This window comes from Pinus tabuliformis, chromosome 7 (assembly GCF_031772625.1).
Source record: "Pinus tabuliformis cultivar Carrire ecotype Pingquan chromosome 7, CPIR1, whole genome shotgun sequence".
Taxonomy (NCBI): domain Eukaryota; kingdom Viridiplantae; phylum Streptophyta; class Pinopsida; order Pinales; family Pinaceae; genus Pinus; species Pinus tabuliformis.
Window position 1 is genome coordinate 1,575,724,197 of NC_142293.1, and position 10,423 is coordinate 1,575,734,619.

Genomic DNA, 10,423 nt, shown 5'->3' on the forward strand with positions numbered 1-10,423 from the left:
TTTCATGATGTATCTACCTCCATGAGTGAAAATTTAGCATATTTACATCAAAGTCCATCAAGTTACATCAAATTACATCATGAGTTTGACTATGGGAGAGAGAGAAAAGTTAAATTGAGAAAAAATTAGGTGAAAAAAATAGAGTTTTTTGGCAAAAAAGTCAGTTTTCCATCCTATGCGCCGCGCCTCTGTCCCTGTGCATTGCGCCCTTTTGTAGCTGATTTTGGAGGCCTTCCCATGCACCAAATTTTCTCCAAGTGGGATTTTTGGAAAGGTATATCTGTCTACTTTCCATAACAGGTGGAATTTCTGAATTTTGTGTCCATTTTCCCCTCCAAAAAATGAGTTCTCCCAACACTATTTCCTGTGTGGCCAAAAAGGGGCAGAAAGGGCATTTTTGAGGTGTTTTTGACCCTTTTGGAAGCTCAAAACTTGACAAAATTTCATGGCCATTTGTGGGCATTCATATTTTTTCTTGAGGAATCCAAAAATGTTGAGTTTTCCTCCAAAGGATGTCCCTAGAAAAAGCCTGCGCCAGGTGGCGCGACGCACTAGGCAGAAAAACCTGTGTTTTGCTCCAAAAATTTAAAATTGACAAAAAGTGTGCCAAATTTCTTTAAATTTGGGTTGAGTGACCTGCATCAAGTGCTATGTTGGGCTAAGGAAGCCTTAGCCAAAATATTGAGCTTGTATTGCTCTTTCTTCCTCCTCAAAGTTTTCCTCAACTTGGCCTTCAAGGTCCTTATTCTTGCTTTGTAAACTATGTTTCTTGCCAAATAATGAAAAGCCATGTGCCACAACATGTCCTTCTCCTTGTTAGCCTTGTCTAGCAGCCTCTCCAAGTGCATGTTCATATTCTCCAATCAAGAATCCTTGTCATTCTCTATCTCTTGTTCAATGGAAGTCAAAGTGACATGGTCCTCTTCGTCATTTTGCTTCTTCAGTTTCAACATTTCTAGCTCCATTAGGCTTTGCTTATCCTCCAACTGTTTGTTTTATTTCTTGTTTGTCATCTATATCATCCTCGTGCATCTTCTCTTTGCCTTTTCTTTACTGCTTATCATAGTCATATTCACTGTCTCTTTCCATTGTTTTCCCTTGGTTTTGAAAAATGTGATTATATATGAATGGTTTGTGGATAATAGTATGGAGGAATGGAATGAGCAAAGTGTATGGGGAAGGGAGTGTGGAACTGTATGTATGAACATAGTTTAGGGATGTCAGTAGGGATTGTAGAGGTTGGGGATAGTAGGAATTAGTTATTAGGGTTTAGAGATGCCAATTAGGGTTTGGGAGTAGTGGGATTAGGTATTAGGGATTTTAGTTTTTGGGATAGGGGAATAAATGAATGTGAATGAAAGAGGGAAGGGGTAAATGAGATGAGTGAAATGTAGTGAAGGGGAATGTAACTGATGCAAGGGGAGAAAACAGAAACAATGACAACTTTGAAACCCTAGATAGTTTTTTGAATGTGACTGTGCAACAAACTAGGGTTTTCCTTTTCACCTATTTACACACCATGAATGATGATCAAAACTTTTGCAATGGCACTATGGAATGCTTCACTTACTTGTTGAATGAAGATTGCACAAATTTGGAGCTTGGAAAAATGATTTGAGTGAAATTTGGGCTAAGCAGGTAGGTGTACCGCACCACTTCCCAGGTGCACCGTGCTCAACAGGTGCACCGCGCCTGTTCAAATTGCAGTGTAAAACCTGCACTAGGTGCGCCACACCAGCTGACAGGTGCGTAATGCTTTTTGCAGGACACTTTTGGAGGCCTTCCCGATGTCAAAACTGGGCGCGGGATAGCTCGTTGGAAATATTATTGAGTCTCCTTTCCAACAAAACTTGAATTTTTCAATTTGGAGTTCATTTTCCCTGTCAAAAGTCAAATCTCCCAACACTGGTCAAAATGTGCAAAATGAGGCTGCCTAAAGGCATAGTGCTGTTGCAGTCAACTGAGGTCTTACTAAACTCAAAATTGAGCTCATGATATCTCATTGGAAAGCTATTTGTGTCTAGTTATCATTTGACTCATCAAGAAAGTCATTTGGCCAACCAAGCTAGGAGAAATCTTGATATTCCCAAGGTCATTTCATAGGTGCATCAATTCTCCTGAGGCAACTGTATTTTTGACATTTCTCTAAAACCATGACACCTATGTAAAACGTGAAGAAGGTTTTTCTTCCTTGGCCTATTCTGGACAAAAACCTCTCTCAGTTTTCCAAAATTTATCTTTTCTTGCTCAGAAAAATCATTGGAGTAAAACCTATCCTGATGTGTGGAACAGGGGATTTGTCGAAATGAAGGGGATAAGGGGCTTCTAAATTCTTGAGAAAATTTTGGGAAGTAGGGAGAGATGTTAGGAAGTAGAGGAAAGTGGAATTTCAAATATTGAGTGAGGGGAAGGGGTCCAAATGGACAAAACACAGACCTAGCCTAGAAAATTGTCAAATTGTAGCAAGAAACTAGGGTTTGTGCAAAAATGAGGAATTTGAGGGATATTAGTGATGGGAAGTGTTTAATAAGGTACATTAAGGATAGGGGAAGGTGTATGAACATCAGGATACAAGTTTTGTTGATGATTTGACCATCCAAGAGAAATTACCTTCAAAAACCTAGGAGAGAGAAATGAGCCTTACCCAGGCACAACTGAAGCATGAATGATGTGTAAAATGACCCATTGGAACAAACCTCTAAATGATGGTACACTCAGCTGAATGGTGACATGGACCGACATTCAGAAAACTTTGAAAGGAGTGAAAACAAACCCTAGACCTAATACCTAGTGACCAAATTTTGCTTGAAGACTCACTGAAATGACAAAATTTGACCTTGACACCTTAAAATCACTTTGTAAGAGCATGTTTGATCACTGGAGGAAGGTTTCAGAGACTGACACTAATAGGGTGTATGTTCTATTGTGTTCCTCCATGTAGTTCTATAGGCCCATAAGGCTTCAGGAAGCCTTTCTGCCCAATCTCTTCTATGTAGATGCACAGTCTTGGTGAGGATTCATCACTTTATTTGTAGACTCCACTTGACCATTTGCTTGTGGATGATAGGGAGTAGATTTCCTATGCTTGATATTGTATTCCTCCACAAGCCTTTCCACCATGTTGGATGTAAATTGAGATTCCTGATCTATCATAATTTATCTTGGAACACCAAAACGAGTAAAGATGTCCTAAAAAAGAAAATTAACTATAGATTTTTCGTTAGCAAAAGGTAATGCTTTGGCTTCTACCCATTTAGTGACATAATCAGTGCATACCAATATATACTTTTTCTGCTTAGATGGAGGATTAATTGGTCCAATAAAATCTAAAGCCCACTTTTCAAAGGGTTCAATAAGTACCTGAGTTTGTAATGGAATTTCATTTGAGGGAGCAGTTTTCCCTACCCTTTGGCAGCTGTCACACCTCCTGACATATTATTTAGCATCTTTGAAGATGGATGTCCAATAATATCGTAAAGAAAGGATTTTATAGGCTATCCTCTTATCAGCAAAGTTTCCACCACACGGATCATCATGATATGATTTGAGAATCTCAGGCATTTCATCTTCCCTGACACACCTTCTGATCATAAGATTTGGCTGTGTTTTATACAATTCATTAGTGATCCATGAATATCTTGCACTTTTTTGAATAATATTTCTTTTCTCTCTACGAAACAAATGTGAATGTAACTTCCCTGTAACCAAGTAATTAGCAACATCTGCAAACCAAGGAGTTTGAGTAGTTACTGCAAAAATATATTCATTACGAAACTTATCTTCAACCGGAGAATCTTCTTTGATATTCTGAATCCTGGACAAGAAATCAACAACTTTGTTTTGTTTTCCATGTCTATCTAGCACAGTAATGTTGAATTCTTGCAAAAGTAAAAGCCATATTGTAACTCTGCCATTAGTAATAGGTTTATTCATCAAATATCTAATTGTAGAGTGATCTATATGAACAAAGGTTTCATAGCCTGTTATATAATGTCTGAACTTGTTAATTGCATGAACAACAACTAAAAATTCCTTTTTAGTCACAGTATACTTCAATTCAGTGGGAGTTAAATTCTTAATTGTATAGTAAATGTCATAAGGAATCAAACCTTTTTGTCCCAATACAGCTCCCAGAGCTGTATTTGAAGCATTTGTAGAAATATCGAAAGGGAGTTTCCAATTTGGACCTCTTAAAATAGGTGCTTCAGAAATTTTTGCTTTCAAGGTTTCAAATGCTAGTTGGCAATCAGGATTCCAACTGAATTCACAATCTTTTGTAAGAAATTTGAAGAGTGGAGATGCTATTTTAGTGAAGTTTTCTATAAATCTTCTATAATATCCTGTAAATCCTAGAAAACTTCTAACATCCTTTTGGCAATTTGGAATTGATAACTTAGATATGAATTCAACTTTAGATTTGTCAACTTTAATCCCATCTCCTGAAATATGATGTCCTAAAACAATACTTTCTGTAAACATCATAAAACATTTTTCATGGTAGTGAAAGGTTTGTTTCTTTACATCTTTTAAGAACTTTTTCCAAATTTTCCAAAGCTTCCTCAAATGTGTTTCCATAGATTGTAAAATCATCCATATATATCTCTACACAATCATGTATAAGATTAGAAAAAATTCCTAGTATTGCTCTTTGGAATGTTGCAGGTGCATTAAATAATCCAAAAGGAAGTACTTGGTAGGAAAAAGTTCCCCATGGACAAGTAAATGTGGTTTTATCTTGATCCTCAGGTGCTACCTGAATTTGATTATAACCACTAAAACCATCCAAGAATGAGAAATACTTCTTACCTGCTAATATATCTAATACTTGATCTATAAAGAGTGAAGGAAAATGATCTTTATGGGTTGCTTTATTTAATTCTCGGTAATCAATGCACACCCTCCATTTACCATTCTTTTTAGGCACAATTACCAAAGGAGAAACCCATTGGCTATCTGATATTGGATAAATGAAGTTTACATTCAGTAATTTTTGGAGCTCTTCTTTTACAATCTCCCTAAGATTTGGATTCATCCTTCTCTGAGGTTGTCTGATAGGTCTACTATTTTCCTCAATATAGATATGATGGATACAAGCCTTAGGATCAATGCCTTTCATGTCGGTGTATTCCCATGCAAATGCAACATAATGTTTTGGTTAGCTCTTCTTGTTGTAGTTTCTCCAAGTTTTTGTTTATGTTCAATGTCATACCTGGAAAAATTTCAATTGTAGAGCTACCAAACTATTCCATAGAATAGAGAGACATTTTCCTAGATGACAAGTATTCAACATTAGATTTCTTGAAATTGTGCATGATCATATTCTGAAGATATTTCAAAATTCTCCATTGTATTCAAAATTTGACTATATTCACTAATTTCTGAAATAGTAAAGAGAGGCTGAATATCATCTTCATCATCTATCCATTCCTTGTCATCTATTTCTGTGATTGCTTTTGCTGGAGGATGCAGAGTAAATTTGTTTGTTGAATTACCATAAAAAATATACATGTCAGTAGATCTACAACTATTAAAAGCATCAGCTATGGCCAGCCAAGGTCTTCCTAGTATAAGTGGGTGTCCTCCTAGATTATTCTTGGGAGTTAAGATCATGAAATCAACAGGATATTCCCAAGAATCTAAGGATACTGAAACATCTTCTAATACACCATCTAGTTTGATTACTGATCTATCTGCAGGTTGCAGTAGAGTAGGTGTGTAAAGAAGATTAGGAAGTTTAAGCTGCTCCATAGTCTGTCTACTAAAGATGTTTATTTCTGCCCCTAAGTCGATTAATGTATTTGGAATTTCAATTCCATTTATATGTGTCTTGACAATTTGACTCCGTAGATCCACATATTTTTGTATGGAAATTCTTCCCATCATTATGTCTACTATTTTTCCAACCAGGTGAATTCTTTTTGTTTCTTTTGCTTTTCTTCCTGGTATTTTTATGCTCAACTCCTTTATTGTTTTGTCTAGAATTGGAATTTCTCTAATGGCTTGTAGTAAATAAATTTTGATACAAACATTCTTCAATTCATCTAGGAAATCATGGTTGGGCAACAAGATCTATTTTTATACCCCTCTATCAATTTGTAGTCTTTCAGGAAAAGGAGGTGTAGAAGTAGATGCTGGTTGCTCAATGATAGGAGTTTTGTTCGCTGGTTCTTTTTGTTTTCCTTTTTCAATGTTTTGGTTTTGGAGAAATGTTTCCTTAAATCTTTTATTGACTTTTAGACAATCTTCCTCAGAAGTGTCTTGTTCTTGAATAACTATAGAAGGTCTTTCCTTTTCTAATATCCTTCTAGATCTTTGTTGAACATCATTGAGATCTAGAGGAGTAATCATGTAATTTGGAAATTGTTGTCCTTCTACCATGTAAGCATTCTGAGGGTTTTTATTGTTGGGGTTTGGTAATGGTTGGGCAGGTAGCTGATTTGGTTTCTGCTGAAATGGCAGCAAGAGTTAAGGATTTTGACTTTGTTGTGGAAATGGTAATGAAAGTTAAAGGTTCTGATTTTGAAGTTGTGGCTGCTGATTTTGTTGCTGAATGTGTGGGGGAGGATAATTATGATAAGATGGAGGATATTAATAATACTGAGAAAATCTCCCATAGGGATTTTGTACTCCTTGTGCCCACGGTTGGGATTGAAACTGAGATTGAAGTTGAGGCCAAGGTTGCTGCCAAGGATTCCAGTTTGGTGGGGGCTGAAGATACATTTGATTGTTAAATCCCTGATTTTGTGGCCCCTACCAAGGTCTGCTAGCAACAAAACAAAGAGATTCAGCAGAATTTGGGACTGTTTCCTCTTGAAAGACAACCTTAAGACCTGGGATTGAGGGACAACCCTTGGTCTCATGACTTTCTGAACAAATCATACAAGTTTCTACAATTTTTAAATCTAAAGGGAATTCCCTTCGAGCTTGTTTTTTTTCTGCATTTTGGACAAAAAATGGCTAAAGCATCAACCTCTGTTTTCTGCTTGTTTTGAATTTTAAGGGTGTCTAGTTGCTCACTAAGGCTCCCTAAAATATCAGTTTTAAACTCATCAAGCATATTGCCAATTTCTGCCCTACTTATAGATCCTGTTGCAGATTTGTTTAATCTAACAAGAGAAGGATCTCTTGGCCCTTTCCTTGTTTTAGATTTCCCTCTTAAGAGATGAGCACACAATTCTCCTATATCATTCAATGGGAGTTGAGAAATATCTCCCTTCCCCATCATGTTAAGGATATCTATCCACTCATCTCTAATGGCCTTTAATAAAAGAGATTGCAAGGTTTCTTCATCTAAATCATTCATTTTTTCTCTTTTCAAATTATAGTTGAACCTCTCAATCAAATCTTCTAAGTTTTCAGCCTCTCTTTGCATCATTTTGAACACCTCATCTTTGTGATTTGTAGGCATGCAATAATCCAAGTACCTATCTAAAAATGTTTTTTTCATGTCATTCCAAGTTCTAATGGACTGAGTCACTAACCCCATAAACCATTTCAAAGAAGCTCCTTTTAGTGGTGAAGGAAACAATTGAGTTTTTTAGAGTCCTCTAGATAATCATAGGTTCTGCATAAGACTTCAAACTCAAATAAAAATGTTTCAAGATCCTCAATTCTCAACCCATGGAAGTTAGGGAGGACAGAGGGTGAGATGTTTTTCATTGTGGCATTTGTTTCCTCATCCACTATAGGGAATCCAGAAGAATTATCTATTTCCCTATTTCCTCTGCGTCTTCCATTATTTCCTCTATCTCCATTGTTTCCTCTACCTCCTCCATCATTTCCTCTACCTCTCCCTCTACCCCCTCCTCCAAATAGTGAGAATTCTACATCTTTTTCTTCTTCTACCATTATAGTTTCTTCAGAGTCAGTATAGGGTTCAACCTGCAAGGTTACTTCCTCTGGTTCTTCTATTAATGGAATATGGGAGAGAGGTTCTACTTCTTCTTCCTCACCAGGTGTTCCTAATTCTTAAATTACAATGTGCTCTCCCGTGGAGGTGAAAAAGGCTCTTCCTACTGTTAGAGATTCAAATTTTTCCTCTCCTAACACTGCCTTGGTACATGAGGTAGGAGATTCTGTTGATTGGATTTCTGCCCTTGGAATTCCAGGAGTATGAGTTTGGGATGGAGGTGTGTCTTTTCTTGTTCTTGGTAGAGTAGGTGGAGTTATAGGAATTGAACTTCTCCCCCTAGCTATAAATCTACCTCTAGAGTCTCCTTCTCTATGCATGTCATTGTTTTTGAATGTAAGAGATAAGGCTACCTAGTTACACTTCCCCAACAATGCCGCCAAAATGTTTGATCAATTTAGTGTCCTAAATTTTTCTAAATAAATTATCAATCCGAGTAGCGTAAACTGATGAAGTGCAGTGCACTATTTGTGCTAGATAACCCTTCTTACTTCATTGTTTTTGTGTTTTATGTTGTTTTGGGGTTTTTTAGTCCTCTAATCCTTAACGATTTACAATATAACTAACAAAAATCTCAAATCTAAATTATGTAAACACTGCTATGAACCTAAGGAAATGAGGATTGAAAGAGCTTAAGTAAGATTTGGAAGAAAAGTTTGATCAAGAAATGAAAACAAAGTTTCTATTTATGCTCTTATCATTATTTCCAAATCATGAACTAAAAACTAAAAAGTAAAATTGCAACTATTGTCTAATCAATTACATAAACAAATCTAAATGAAATACTAAAACTGAAAGTGAAATTTCAACTAATGTCTAATATATTATGGAAACAAAACTAAATGAATTATAAAACTGAAAGTGAAATTGCAACTAATGTCTATTCTATTATGGAAACAAGACTAAATGAAATACTTAGTTACTCTGCCTCTCAATTTTGGGAGAAAAACCTCCATGTGATGACATTTTGAGGAATTCTATACTTCATTATTCTAAGAGAAGATAAATGTAAAAATGCAGAAAAGATTTATTGCATGAATGAAGCTTTCAACCTCTTAGTTTAAGATGAGTTATCAACTAGAAGGGCTCTTCAGAAACATTCATTAACACCATGAGTCGATAGACTAGTAATAAAATGGAAAGAACAGTAATGGCACTGATCAGTCTAATTGAAAACTTAAAGACTAGTGAAACAGTAAATGAAACAAACTACATTACATTACTGAATTTCAACTTCTAACTACTGATAAAAACTAGAAAGAAATTAAACAAAAAAAAGCTATTTTGCACAAAAAAAAGCTATTCTGCATTAGTGAGGAAATGACAAAAATTGTATTATAAACAAGGTTAGTATGAAAATTATTATGAACACTGTGAGAGGAAATGATGAATTTACAATTTAACTATAAGAGACAAAACAAAATGAAATAAAACCTCATTCAACGCAGGGGACCTCCGCAACTGACGTGGTTATGAGTGATCAATCAATCTCCAAGAAACTCTTTCAGATATCCATAAAACACATGGTCTTCATATTAAAAATAGGGAAATAAGTTTCAAAATTACAAAGTGGTAAGTCTGTGCTTAATACATGAGGAAATTCAAACTCCTTCCGAGTTCTTTACACAGGTATTTATATGAAAATTATGCAACTGTTTGTGGAGAAAAATAAGCTACAACCAAAAACACGTAGAAGACAGGCACACAGAATTTTCTTCCTTGGTTGCTGGAGACATAAATCCAAGATGGTGGCTGTTGGATTCGGTTGCACAAATGGCTGTTGGAGTCCGTGGGTTTAGGAAGTTGTTTCGGATAACGCTTCCCATCACTGTGAAATGTGTTGATTATCCACGAAACAGAGCCTGTTGCCTTCGGTCTCTTCGTTTGACTTCTCCATTGATTGGAGTCTTGTACCATCTTCCTTGTCGACCTGGGCTAGGTGAAGAGGACACGATCCATGTCATGATGATTTCCAATTTTCCCATGTAGTTAGTTTCTCCTTCTGACACCTAGAACCTGTTAAAGCATGGAAGTGGCTGCGGAACAACCGATTAGCTGCAAAATAGGCTGCGCTTCGTAGCTAAAAGACAAAAACTTATTCAAACAGAAAAACATAAAAGCATAACATGTAAATCACTAAATGTCATCCTTAAGGCAATACATACTGGTCATTGATGATAAGGATGCATTTTCTTCATGGAAAAACAAAGAAAAGGGATGGGAAGAGTTGCTAGGGAAAGAGTAGTTTTGAGGCTCAACATAAAAACTCATTTTTCACTTACAAAATTTATGAATCCTTAATCACAATGAAAGAATTTTGTTTCTAATCTGAGGAGGATCTTAGCACAATGATCTAACATTTTAAATCAGGTCACAAACCTAGATATAAGAAATTAGGAACACACCCTAAGAATAAATGAGTGGGGACTCTATTCCCCAATCCCTTGATTTTTTCATATAGAGATAGTCTATCTAAGGCATATGGCACCCATGCCACATATGTGGATAGATGAC